The sequence below is a fragment of the Castor canadensis genome, chromosome 19 (genome assembly GCF_047511655.1).
Source record: "Castor canadensis chromosome 19, mCasCan1.hap1v2, whole genome shotgun sequence".
Lineage (NCBI taxonomy): Eukaryota > Metazoa > Chordata > Mammalia > Rodentia > Castoridae > Castor > Castor canadensis.
Window position 1 is genome coordinate 44,481,375 of NC_133404.1, and position 12,942 is coordinate 44,494,316.

Genomic DNA, 12,942 nt, shown 5'->3' on the forward strand with positions numbered 1-12,942 from the left:
TAAATAACAGCAATTGCCACATGTGACCATAATTTTAAATGTCTCTTGGTGTGTCCTGATAAGTTTTTAGGCCTGCTTAGTTTCCCCAGTATTTTCTTGATACCGTAAGAACCAATGAATGAATAAGCACCTTGCAGTCAGATCATGGTGTTGGTGTAAACAAAGTAAAACATGGTCTTTAAAAAAATTAAAATAGCTGGGTGCTGGTGGCTCACGCCTGTAATCCCAGGAGTGATCAGGAGGCAGAGATCAGGAGGACTGAGGTTAAAAGCCAGCCAGGGAAAATAGTTCAGGAGACCCTATCTCAAAAAATCCCATCAGAAAAAAAGGGCTGATGGAGTGGCTCAAGGTGTAGGCCCTGAATTCAAGCCCCAGTACCACAGAAAAAAAATAAGTAAAATGGGGGCCTGGGTATTGTGGTACACACCTGTAAACCCAGCCAGTGGGAAAGGGGAGGAGGAGGATTGCAGTCCGAGGTTGGGTCTGGACCACAAAAAAAAACAGACCCTATGTAATTACAAAAAGGGGTGGGGACCTATCTCAAGTGCTTTCTTAGCAAGCACAAGGCCCTGAGTTCAAAACCCCAAGTACTAAAAATATAGTATTAATTACATCCAAATAATGAGATGAAATAAGTGGACTAGAATTTAAGACAATCTACCAAAGAGAACAAATCTGTTAAAGAATACTAAGCTAATTATGTTCAGGTTTGTCTTCCAAAACAGAAACTTACGCAATTATCCTAAGAATACTGAAGAGCACCCCCTGGACAGCAGGCACACAGAGGTGAGTAAGATGGTGACTTCAAGTAAAAGGGAGACAAAGAAACCGAGCTAATCCAGACAGAACTGGGCACATGGCATCAGTAACAAAAAAGAAACCAAGGCAAAAAGAAGTAAATGTGACAACAGAAGTTCCTAATTGTTAAAAAACAGAATGCACAGTAACACAGGTAAATAATCACAAAAATACAAAGATGATAGACATAAAAGACACCAAACAAGATTCATAGAAGGGAAAGATCTCATCTCTTTGGAGAAGTCACACTACACCCTTAGTCTTTCTGCCTGTGAAGGACACAAAGTGTTGCTAATATTTCAGGTAAGCCTCTTTCTTCTGAGATAGAAAAACGCAACAAGGTGCACCTATGATGACCTCGGATTTAGTGGTTCACATAAGGAAGACTGTAGTGGGACGTCTGGGGTGAGGGACCAAGACTGAACAGAGCGAGGATTCTGACTCTTTCTTGGCCGTGCTCTCCCCACACTGACTCCCACCGAAGACAGAATCTTCCTGCGTCATCCCCGGTGACCAAGATGTCCCCTTCACACAAGTACAGACTGTGTGAGAAAGCACAGGCTTCTCGGAGGAGCAAAAGTCAGGGAATTGGGACCTGCTGGTTCTGGTTGACCTATCCTGAAATGAATCTTTATGTTCAGGGAATGGAAACACTGGTTGGCTCAGGTGAAAGTCTTTTAGTGAGAGAAAGCTGACTCACAGACATTTCTGGCCTTTTCTCCCACACCAAACCCAAACTCATTGAGTCTTTGAAACTTCACAATCCCATGGGTCCATTCTCAGAAACTGCCCCCATCCCTCAGCTCCCTCCAGCCCTCATTCCCCACTACTCACTCACCAGGATTTCACTCCCTCCCCTCGTCGCCGCCGTCTCTCCATCTGTCTGTGCTCCCGCCTTTGCAGCCCAGGCTCTGTGGCTGACCCCTGGCTCTGTCCCCCTGTACTTCATGGCTGCACACGTGATAATTGCCCGTTCTGGTGCCTCCAGGGTCCCAGCCCTCTTTCTCTTCTCACACATCTGGTCTACAGAGTGGACTTCCTTCTTGGGAATGTCACACAGCCATGGAGACTGCTGTGTCACACACCCAGGCCTCCTACCTCTTCAGAGCACTCAGCACAGCGTGTTCACCTTGGTCACGTTTTACTTATTCTTAGTCGGTGTCCCTCCTGCTCTTCCTCATCTCTCTCTAAACCTCTATGCCACCTCACCCACTCCGCTCAACATCACAGACTAAATTTCATCCCCTACAAACCTATAGGTTAAAACCCTAAGATCTGATGAAACTCTTATTTGGAGCTGGGACTTTAAAGGATGTAATTAAGGTTAAATGAAGTCACCAGTGTGGGGCCCTAATCCAGCAGGATGGTAACCTTACAAGAGGAGGAGACAGCAGAGGTCTGAGCACACAGGGAAGGCCATGTGAGAACAGAGAGAGAAGGCGGTGGTCTGAAAGCCAAGGAGAGAAGCTTTAGGATAAACCGTCAGATTTGAATTTCTACTCTCCAAAACCATGAGAAAATAAATGTCTGTTACTCAAGCCAGCCAGTCTGTGGCATTTTGTCATGGCAGCCTTAGAGTCTAACATACCCACGACAATGGTTCTACCGCTCGTTTCAGAGAAGATGGAGGTGTTCAGACAAGAATGCACTCCACTTCCCGTCCTCCTGCAAAATTATTTGTGTCTACTCCATTGCTCAGTCACTTCCCATCCACCGGAGAGAATGAGTCACTCTCCTTCTGTCCCAAACCAGATACGTCAGCAGTAGCATGGAGGACAAATGAGAGGGTGTCAGGCCAGAAGGAGACACCTGTTCGGAGGATCCCACTGCATTTCTTCTGGGTTTGTCTTGCACATTCCTGAGGAGAGGAGCGAATGGGAAGCACTTGCTGTTCAGGAGCGGTGCAAATGCTGATTCTCTTCCTGCACAACCTTGACATTGAGCGTCTGCTTAAGTTTTTGTGTCCTAGGTACCTCATTTCTTAACCCCAGCTTGGCCAGCTTCTGCTGCTTCCTGTGTCACTGCCAGATCACCCCAGCCACCTCCTGCAACCTGCAGTAGCTTTGGAGTATGTCCTATCTGAAAAGGGCTGCAGTGTCCACAGCTCCCAGCTCCCTGAGGTCTGGAGACTCCGAAGTCCTGAGAAAGTCACTCTTCCCGAAGAAGAATCTTATGCCTCATTTCTAAAGCATCTCTCAGGCTAGGTGTGTGGCTCAAGTGGTAGAGTTCCTGCCTAGCAATTGAGAGGTCCTGAGTTCAAACCCCAGTACTACCACCAAAAAAAAAAAAGTCTCTTCTCTTCCACATTCCTGTAATCTTTGCTCCGTGCAGTTCTAAAGATAGCTGTGACCTCTAGCCTTTTTCTGTATTAGTTTGCTTTCAGCATGAGGGTCTCACGCTTTTGCCCAGGCTAGCCTTGGACCATGAAGCATCTACCTCTGTCTCCCCAGTAACCGGAACCATAGATGTACACCACCACACCTGGCACTACCCAATGAACCTCTGGTCATCTCTCTTCCATCCTTGTTTCCTTACACCTGTGAGAAGGGCTTTGTCTTTGATCATATTATATAGCAGTTATGGTATTGTGTGTCTCTCTCACAGTGGATTTATCAAGACTCAGTGTCTTATCTATTCCTGGTGTCTAACACTGGATCTGGCTCATGGGTGACTCTACACCAGTGTTCATATTGAATCTGGTATCTCTTTAGCTCCAGTTGGATGAAGGCAATTGATCAGTGTTTGGTATTCATTCTTACTCCAAGCCAAAGAAGTAAATAACTGAAAATTTGAAATGCCATCTCTGAGTGGTTGTTGAATAAACCTTTGTTTCTACCTAGCAATATTCCTTCTGTTGCATATCAGGTGTCAAGGTTGTTTGTGAAATACAAGGAAGTTTTGCTTGGCCTCTCCCTTTGCTTTTCAAAGGTATAGCCTGGAAAAACATCTACTTCTCCATTATAAAGAGATTTCTTTCAATAAAACACATTGAAGTCTCACTGTATCTGTGTCATTTATATTTCTTCATCTGTCCTATTATCATGTCACTCTTTATCAGGTTTCGATGACTTTTCCTAATACCAGGGAAAGTTTCTCATTGGTCAGTCCTTCTTTTTCCTGGTAATTAAGGCTCTGTCATCCTACCTGAACTCGGAGGGTCCCGCCTGACTCCAAGAGGCTGCTATAAATCTTACAGATGAACCACTTCTGCAGTGTCAACTCAAGATGTTCCTCTATAAGTTGTCACCTGCGTGGTCCCAATTTCTTTTAGGAAACACTTTCATCAGAATTCTTGGACTCATATGGATTATAGCACCATTAGTTGCAGATCTCCCCATCTCCAAGAATATCATACCCTCACTCCTCATGATGAAGTCGTTCCCAGACATTTTCCTGGGTTTCATTTTGTTAACTTCTCTTTGGAAGTGAATTCATCTACTCCATCAATCTCTTTAGCTTTCTGCCAAAGGAGAGTTTTGTTTCTTTTAATATTTGGGACCATTTTTCTTTTTCAGACAGTCATAATTGCTCAGCTAATTTGCCCTCCTCAAATATTCCATATCCCTCTGGACTATTTCATGTTGCTCAAGTTCAGATGAGTCAACCGTTTCCAATTCTGTTTTGTTGACACAAAATATGCCCTTGGTCCGTTCCTTGAAAGCTGCTCATAAAAATGTTGGAGATAAAAAGCTGGCTCCTCTAATACACCACTGAATGGAGGACCTACTGCCCACTTCGACTCCTTTACACTGACAATCTTCTGCACATAAGGCTGGATTAAGAAGAGGATATCACGAAAAGAGGATATCACGAATCATCAAAGCAGCCCCGCGTGGGTGACCGGCTGACTCACGCTCTTCCTTGACTTGGGCTCTGGAGTGTCCACCTTGTTCTCCTCTCTCAGTCTGCTCCCAGCCCTCATCTCGTGTCCCCCTTCGATGTCTGTGTGCCTGTGCATGTGTCAGCCCTGGCTCTAGTTTCACATTTTCCCTGCACGATCCCTCAAATGTCTGCTCTCAGTCTCTCTCCTCCTTTATTAACTCTTACCCTCATCAACCCCTAAGCCTGGGACGATGTTCTAAGCCTACTCTTTTCCTTCAGGTTCCTTGTCCTCCACGAAGGATGCAGGTCACATTCTTGGTCACCTTCAATCCATCAACTACCTCCCATTTTGCAACTCTCAGGACGGCTCTGGAGCAGCCTCACCTGAACCTGAGTTCATCTGGATCTTGGGTTAGCTTCAGATTAGAAGAAAGACAAAGACATCCTGAAAAAGATGGGGGGAAGAGATGTTTACCACATCTAACCATTTAATTGGATATCAGATTTTGCACTCTGATAGATTCTTAAGCTCATGAATTTTCTTCTTATTTTTTGAAGGATTATCTCTTGAAATAAAAATTCTTGGGAAAGGCATATTTATCTTGTGAGCTCTTATGTAGCTGGGCTATCTCTCTACTCTCATCAGAAATAAGAAAATCTGGGCTTGATGTGTTGAAATGTTGCAACCATTTCTTTCTCCTCCAGGACACCTAAAATTAATCATTTTAGTTCTCAAATCATCATTACAGCAGGGAAGTGGGGACAACCTGGGTTACATGACTGTGTGACGACTGGCTTATTTCTGTACACGTACTTGCTGGCATTTTTCTTTGCAGATCAAAATGTTCTTCTCACCTGAACTCCAGGGGCTTCCTTCCAACTGAATTTTGTAGAAACTTCTACTGTTTCTTCACTTGTGTCCCTGTTTTTATTACAAAAATTGCTAATTGAACTTTTTTTAAAATTTTTTTTCTTTTATTAAATGACTTCTCTTTTTTTGTTCTCTTCTTTTTTATTGTTTTATTATTCATATGTACATACAAGGCTTGGGTCATTTCTCCCCCCTGCCCCCACCCCCTCCCTTACCACCCCCTCTTCCCCCTCCCTCTCCCCCCCACCCCTTCAATACCTGGCAGAAACTATTTTGCCCTTATCTCTGATTTTGTTGAAGAGTAAGCAATAATAGGAAGGAACAAGGGTTTTTGCTGGTTGAGATAAGGATAGCTATACAGGGAGTTGACTCACATTGATTTCCTGTGCGTGGGTGTTACCTTCTAGGTTAATTCTTCTTGATCTAACCTTTTCTCTAGTTCCTGGTCCCCTTCTCCTATTGGCCTCAGTTGCTTTTAAGGTATCTGCTTTAGTTTCTCTGTGTTGAGGGCAACAAATGCTAGCTAGTTTTTTAGGTGTCTTACCTATCCTCACCCCTCCCTTGTGTGCTCTCGCTTTTATCATGTGCTCAAAGTCCAATCCCCTTGTTGTGTTTGCCCTTGATCTAATGTCCACATATGAGGGAGAACATACGATTTTTGGTCTTTTGGGCCAGGCTAACCTCACTCAGAATGATGTTCTCCAATTCCATCCATTTACCAGTGAATGATAACATTTCGTTCTTCTTCATGGCTGCATAAAATTCCATTGTGTATAGATACCACATTTTCTTAATCCATTCGTCAGTGCTGGGGCATCTTGGCTGTTTCCATGACTTGGCTGTTGTGAATAGTGCCGCAATAAACATGGGTGTGCAGGTGCCTCTGGAGTAACAGTCTTTTGGGTATATCCCCAAGAGTGGTATTGCTGGATCAAATGGTAGATCAATGTTTAGCTTTTTAAGTAGCCTCCAAATTTTTTTCCAGAGTGGTTGTACTAGTCTACATTCCCACCAACAGTGTAAGAGGGTTCCTTTTCCCCCGCATCCTCGCCAACATCTATTGTTCGTGGTGTTACTGATGATGGCTATTCTAACAGGGGTGAGGCAGAATCTTAGTGTGGTTTTAATTTGCATTTCCTTTATTACTAGAGATGGTGAGCATTTTTTCATGTCTTTTTTGGCCATTTGAATTTCTTCTTTTGAGAAAGTTCTGTTTAGTTCAGTTGCCCATTTCTTTATTGGTTCATTAGTTTTGGGAGAATTTAGTTTTTTAATTTCCCTATATATTCTGGTTATCAGTCCTTTGTCTGATGTATAGTTGGCAAATATTTTCTCCCACTCTATGGGTGCTCTCTTCAGTTTAGAGACCATTTCTTTTGATGAACAGAAGCTTTTTAGTTTTATGAGGTCCCATTTATCTATGCTATCTCTTAGTTGCTGTGCTGCTGGGGTTTCATTGAGAAAGTTCTTACTTATACCTACTAACTCCAGAGTATTTCCTACTCTTTCCTGTATCAACTTTAGAGTTTGGGGTCTGATATTAAGATCCTTGATCCATTTTGAGTTAATCTTGGTATAGGGTGATATACATGGATCTAGTTTCAGTTTTTTGCAGACTGCTAACCAGTTTTCCCAGCAGTTTTTGTTGAAGAGGCTGCTATTTCTCCATCATATATTTTTAGCTCCTTTGTCAAAGACAAGTTGGTTATAGTTGTGTGGCTTCATATCTGGGTCCTCTATTCTGTTCCACTGGTCTTCATGTCTGTTTTTGTGCCAGTACCATGCTGTTTTTATTGTTATTGCTTTGTAATATAGTTTGAAGTCAGGTATTGTGATACCTCCTGCATTGTTCTTTTGACTGAGTATTGCCTTGGCTATTCATGGCCTCTTGTGTTTCCATATAAATTTCACGATAGATTTTTCAATCTCTTTAATGAATGTCATTGGGATTTTGATGGGAATTGCATTAAACATGTAGATTACTTTGGGGAGTATCGACATTTTTACTATGTTGATTCTACCAATCCATGAGCATGGGAGATCTCTCCACTTTCTATAGTCTTCCTCAGTCTCTTTCTTCAGAAGTGTATAGTTTTCCTTGTAGAGGTCGTTCACATCTTTTGTTAGGTTTACACCTAGGTATTTGATTTTTTTTGAGGCTATTGTAAATGGAATTGTTTTCATACATTCTTTTTCAGTTTGCTCATTGTTAGTGTATAGAAATGCTAATGATTTTTCTATGTTGATTTTATATCCTGCTACCTTACTATAGCTATTGATGATGTCTAGAAGCTTCTGAGTAGAGTTTTTTGGGTCTTTAATTATAGGATCATGTCATCTGCAAATAGGGATATTTTGACAGTTTCTTTACCTATTTGTATTCCTTTGATTCCTTCTTCTTGCCTAATTGCTCTGGCTAGGAATTTCAGTACTATGTTGAATAGGAGCGGAGATAGTGGGCATCCTTGCCTGGTTCCTGAAAAAACTGCTAATTGAACTTTTAAAATTTCTGGTTGGGATTTTTTTTATTATTTTTTTGCTAAAACAGCAATTTTATTCTTTTATTTCTTACTTTAAGAAATCCTTTTTATCTTGTTTATTTCTTATTTTCTGCTTTTATTGAATATTGTTGCCTGTTCTCTCCCTTCTTTCCTTTCTTTTCTTTCTTTCTCTCTCTCTCTCTCTCTCTCTCTCACTCTCTCTCTCTTTCTCCCCTCTCCCCCTCTCTTTGCTAAGGATTGAACCCAAGGCCTTGCATGCAAGTCCTCCACCACTTGAGCTACATCCCCAGCCCTTTTGTTTGTATTTTGTTTGAGACAGTCTTGCTGCTACTTAGGCCCCGGCTGGTCTTGAACTCTCCATTCTCCTTTGCCCATCTTCTGAGTAGCTGGGATTACAGGCATGTACCACCACACCTGGCTTTCTTCTGTCTTCTTGAGTTGAATTATTACTTGTTTTCTTTAGCTCAGGGGGGAAAAAAAACATTTTCCTATTATATGTTTATGTTCCTTACCCTCCGCCTATTCCAGTGTCTCCTTGAGACCTTTCATCTCTTGGTAGTGCTTTTGCCATCATTCACCTTTAGAACTTTCTACCTTATGGGTTCCCATATTCATTGTGTCCTGTGGAATCTGAGAATCAAAGTTTTTTTTTCTCACTTTATTCATTTAATTATTCCCCGTATTATCTCAGTCTCTTACTGCTTCTAATAAATATTTCAAAGTTGCAGAGACGTTTGTGTTTAAACATAATCACCTTCACTCTAAAAGCTCTTCACGTCACTTATTCTCAGAATCCATCTGCCTAAATTCTTTACACAATCCCAAACGTTTCTGGAATTCTTCTTTTTTTCTTCTTCTTCTTTTGGCTATTTCTTAATAGCATTCTTCTTTTACATCTTGCAAATATATCTGCCCTTTCCCTTGTTCTGGTAGATATGTTCAACAGTCCTCTGGCGATTTTAGCCTTTTGGTCAATCTGAATTATTAAGATAGCTTTGCTTCCATCTTGAGCACTGTAGTATGTTTGCATCTGTCTCTCCTTCCTCGTGGGCAGATTGTCATTAAGTCTCCATGTCTGATTTCTAGGGGATCCAAGGAAGTCACATAAATCGTGATATCCAATGGGAACACTGAACACCTGGTGGAGTTTCCCATGGCCAGTCCTCTCCAAGGTCACCTCGTTTGAAAGGAATGTCCTTGACGCAGGCAGAACAGCTTTTCCCTGCTGCCTGATTGTTCTCTGGGATGGTGGGAAGTGGCAGGTCCTGCAGATGGCTCGGATTGCTTGCACAAAATCACCACTGGAAAGAGTTTTGTTATTGTTTGGTACAAGTTTTGGTGTTGGGCAGGGTAAACTGAGTCTATCTTTTAATGGTTTTATTATATTTTGAATTAGTATACATTAATAATATGAGTGGAACTTACTGTGGTAATTCCATACATACTCACTGTGTATTTGAAGACCTTCACCCCTCATTGTAGCCCCATTTCCCTCTCCCTCTTCCCCCCTTTCTCAAACAGAGGTTAGGTTGGTGGCTGTCTTTATGCAGCTTTGAGCATATATACGCAGCGTACTTCAATCCCTTTCACCCTCAGTATCCTTTCTTTCTTTTTTTTTAATTACATTTTCAGTTTCAGGGAGGAAAAGCAAGTTGTAATATGAGAGAAAAAAATAGAGTTACTCAGTTTAACTCCATATACTCTGCTGTTGGTGTTCAATTCTCCCAGACACCAGCGGAAAGCCACAAAGGGCTGCACCATGAAAACCACCCAAAGGGCATTGAGTTCCCTACGCCTGCTGTGTCTTTGAGGACTGTCCCCTGGGTGTCTACTCTTTCCACATGCGTGTTTTATGAATGCTCCATCTTTCACCTACAGAGCTCATACCTCTTTTCTCATCGTTTTCATCTCTTTTCCCCTGCGTTTTGGGAGAACTTGATGATGTTTTACAATTTATTGATTTATTCTTTTCATTTCACAGTCAGTTAGCTTATATTGGTTCTGGCAAAGATTAGAGCGTGCTGCACCCATTCTGAATCTCTCAGGAAATCCTTGGTCCCATGTCATTCTGACAGGGTTATTACTCATGGTACCAAACTCCGATCCCAGACACAGGAGGGTGCATTTGACAACCATGGGAGCACATCCCAGTGGACATGGTAATTTTTTCACATATGGTTATGTGACATTTTCCCAGGCCAATTAGAGGTTTCCCCAGGAGGGTCTTGGCGGAATGTGAAGTATTCCTTTTCCATTAGGATTATGAGCTGGAGCCATATAAGTCCTGAGGTTCTGCTGAATATCTTGTCATGCAGGTACTCCAAAAGAGTAAAGGAAGATTACAGCCAAGTTAAAAAAAAAAAAAACAGACATAGTGAAGTTGCAAAATCAATGAAACCAGTAATAGCATTTGAGCCTTGGATCAAGCCATGCCTGAAGCTGAATTTACCCTCCAGAAATATCCAGTTATGTGAGCCAATAAATTCTTCTGTTTTATCCCATGAAATTAGAACTCTAATTATTCCATCCAACTTTCCATCACTGCTTGTTGTCTTCTTTCACTCAGTAATACTTTCTTATTTTCAATTTTTGCACAATACTGATCCTGGGTTCTTCCTTTGCCATGATTCTATGACATAGTTTCATAAATGAAATTAAATATTTCCAAGGCTTTTCTCTTATCATTTTCAAAAATACTTTCCCAAGGTATTCAATGGTTCTCTTAATACTGAACCTTTTTAAATGTCTATAAATAAACATTGTTTGTTGCTGGCATTGATGTTCACATAAAGTAGTGAATTTTATGTACTGGGATTAATGTGGTCTCCTGCACACACCAAGAGACTCCACAGGAATATTCTTGTTTTGATCTTCTAGATATGGGTGAGGATAACGGTAAGAGTTTAATCAGATGAAAGTTTATAAGATTAGGGATACAATGACTGATAGAATAAAGATAGGAACCACCAAAGGAGTCATAGAAGGTAGTTTTGATGATTTTGATGTGTTTAATGTGATAGCCCAAGGTTACCTGACACACTGCTCTCTCTTTTGAAGCTCCAATTAAGCTCCAGCTTCCTTGTTATGTTTTCTGTACAAAACTGAGCACTAGCAATGCCTCTCTATTTTTGTGGTGCTTGGTACCAGGTGTCAGATATATATTCTCGCTACCTGTTGGGAAACTGCTATTATGGTCATTCCTGCCAGCCCTGAGCAGGGAGTGTTTGTGGACACCTATTGAGAGCTCCCATTCCTCACAGCTGGCACCCATGCAGTTGTAACTGCTCTACTCTCCTTGAGTGCTTTCTCAACCACACTGTACTTCGATGCAATTTCTTTTGAATTTGCATTTTATGCCTTTTATTAGAGTTGAGTGTTTATAACATGGTTGCCTACTATTATATTCAAGAAAGAAAGAGGAAGAGGAGGAGGAAAAAGAAGAGGAATAGAAAGAATCAATACATCAATTTAAATTCTAGAAAACAATAGAAGATATGTGGATATGTGCAGATTGCTGCTTTAAACCTTCAGTGGTGTACTCAGATTTCTTATGAGTAACCTTGCCAAAATTATAAAATATAGCAGCCCAAGTTATTTGGTACATGGTTTTGGATCACCTCCTCTTCCCATGATCTAAGACCTGCATTCAAAAACTAGGTCTTCCAGCAGTTCAGATAAAATTTCATTTTTCTTCTCTATCTTCCCTTTCATTATTCTACTTTTGGAGGCAATTATTTATATGTTACTCATGAGTGCTCCATCACAAATGTGACATAATTGGCAAGTTGTTGTAGACATGGGAATTTTCTCTTGTCTGTGGAGTTATAGTTTCTCATAATAAGAAACACATGTGTGGATTTTTTTAAAACTCTGTCTAGACTTGGGGTCTTTCCCAGGAGAGCTTCCAGGTGTTTATCTAAGCAGAACGGGCCAAATTACTACATTTTAAAGGCTGGGGAACAAGAATGGCTTAACAAAAGTATAAATGTGACTGGACAGTCTCATAATTCTAAACTGACTTTGGAAATTGGAGAACCTTGAATGAAATTAATATACTGGAACTCTGGGGTTGAGTTTGATGTGAATTTCTACTTGTTAATCTTTAGCCAACGCTCTGGCTGTCAGTCCTGTAGCCACATCAGCTCTTCCTTTTCTCTTGGTAAATGAAATCTTCCCTGTCTAACAGCGCAAATGTTCACAGCAGACCTGTGATCTCAAATCATTTCCTATAATTGCACTAGTTCAAGGTTAAACTCAAATCCATTGTACTCGCTTAGATCCTGATTCAGAAAACACAACAGTTCCCTTGCTAATTTGCTATAGAAAGCTTATTCATAAATTTCTCTTTTCCTCCATGGATGAATAAACTCTCCAAGGTTCTCAAGAATAAAGCTGATCATGGCAGTCACTTAACTATTGTCTTTCACCCCAGTCCTCTCTTCTATGCCATATATGTCCTCTGGGGCTTGGACTAAACTGTTTGCCAGGTGACTTCACAATAGGTTCCAGCAGTAGGGAGGACTAGGGGGACCTTGGAAGGCAAGAGGAAGGAGAGAACCTTTTGCTTTTCTGCACATGGCTCTTGCTAGTGTCACCGCAGGGGTGGCTCTACTCCTTAGTAGCAGAAATTAACTCTGGACTCCAGCTTCTCTCAGCACTCCAAGTAACACCATTATGGATGATTCAGCCACAGTGAAAGTGTCCCTTGTCGGCGGTCTGAGCTCCAGTGTGGTGGAGCTCAAAAGTTCTACATTCTGAAAGTCCCAAATGATTTCCTCCCCATCCTCAGCCCCATGGGAGGCTGCTGCTTCTTATGTGAGTGTCTGTGTGTCTGGCCATGTGTTTCCACCATGTGTTCCATCTCTTTCCATACTCCAGTTCCTGCATAACCCCATTCCCTATATTAAATTTCCTCAGATTTCCACAGATTGTGATTTCTACTTTCATGAC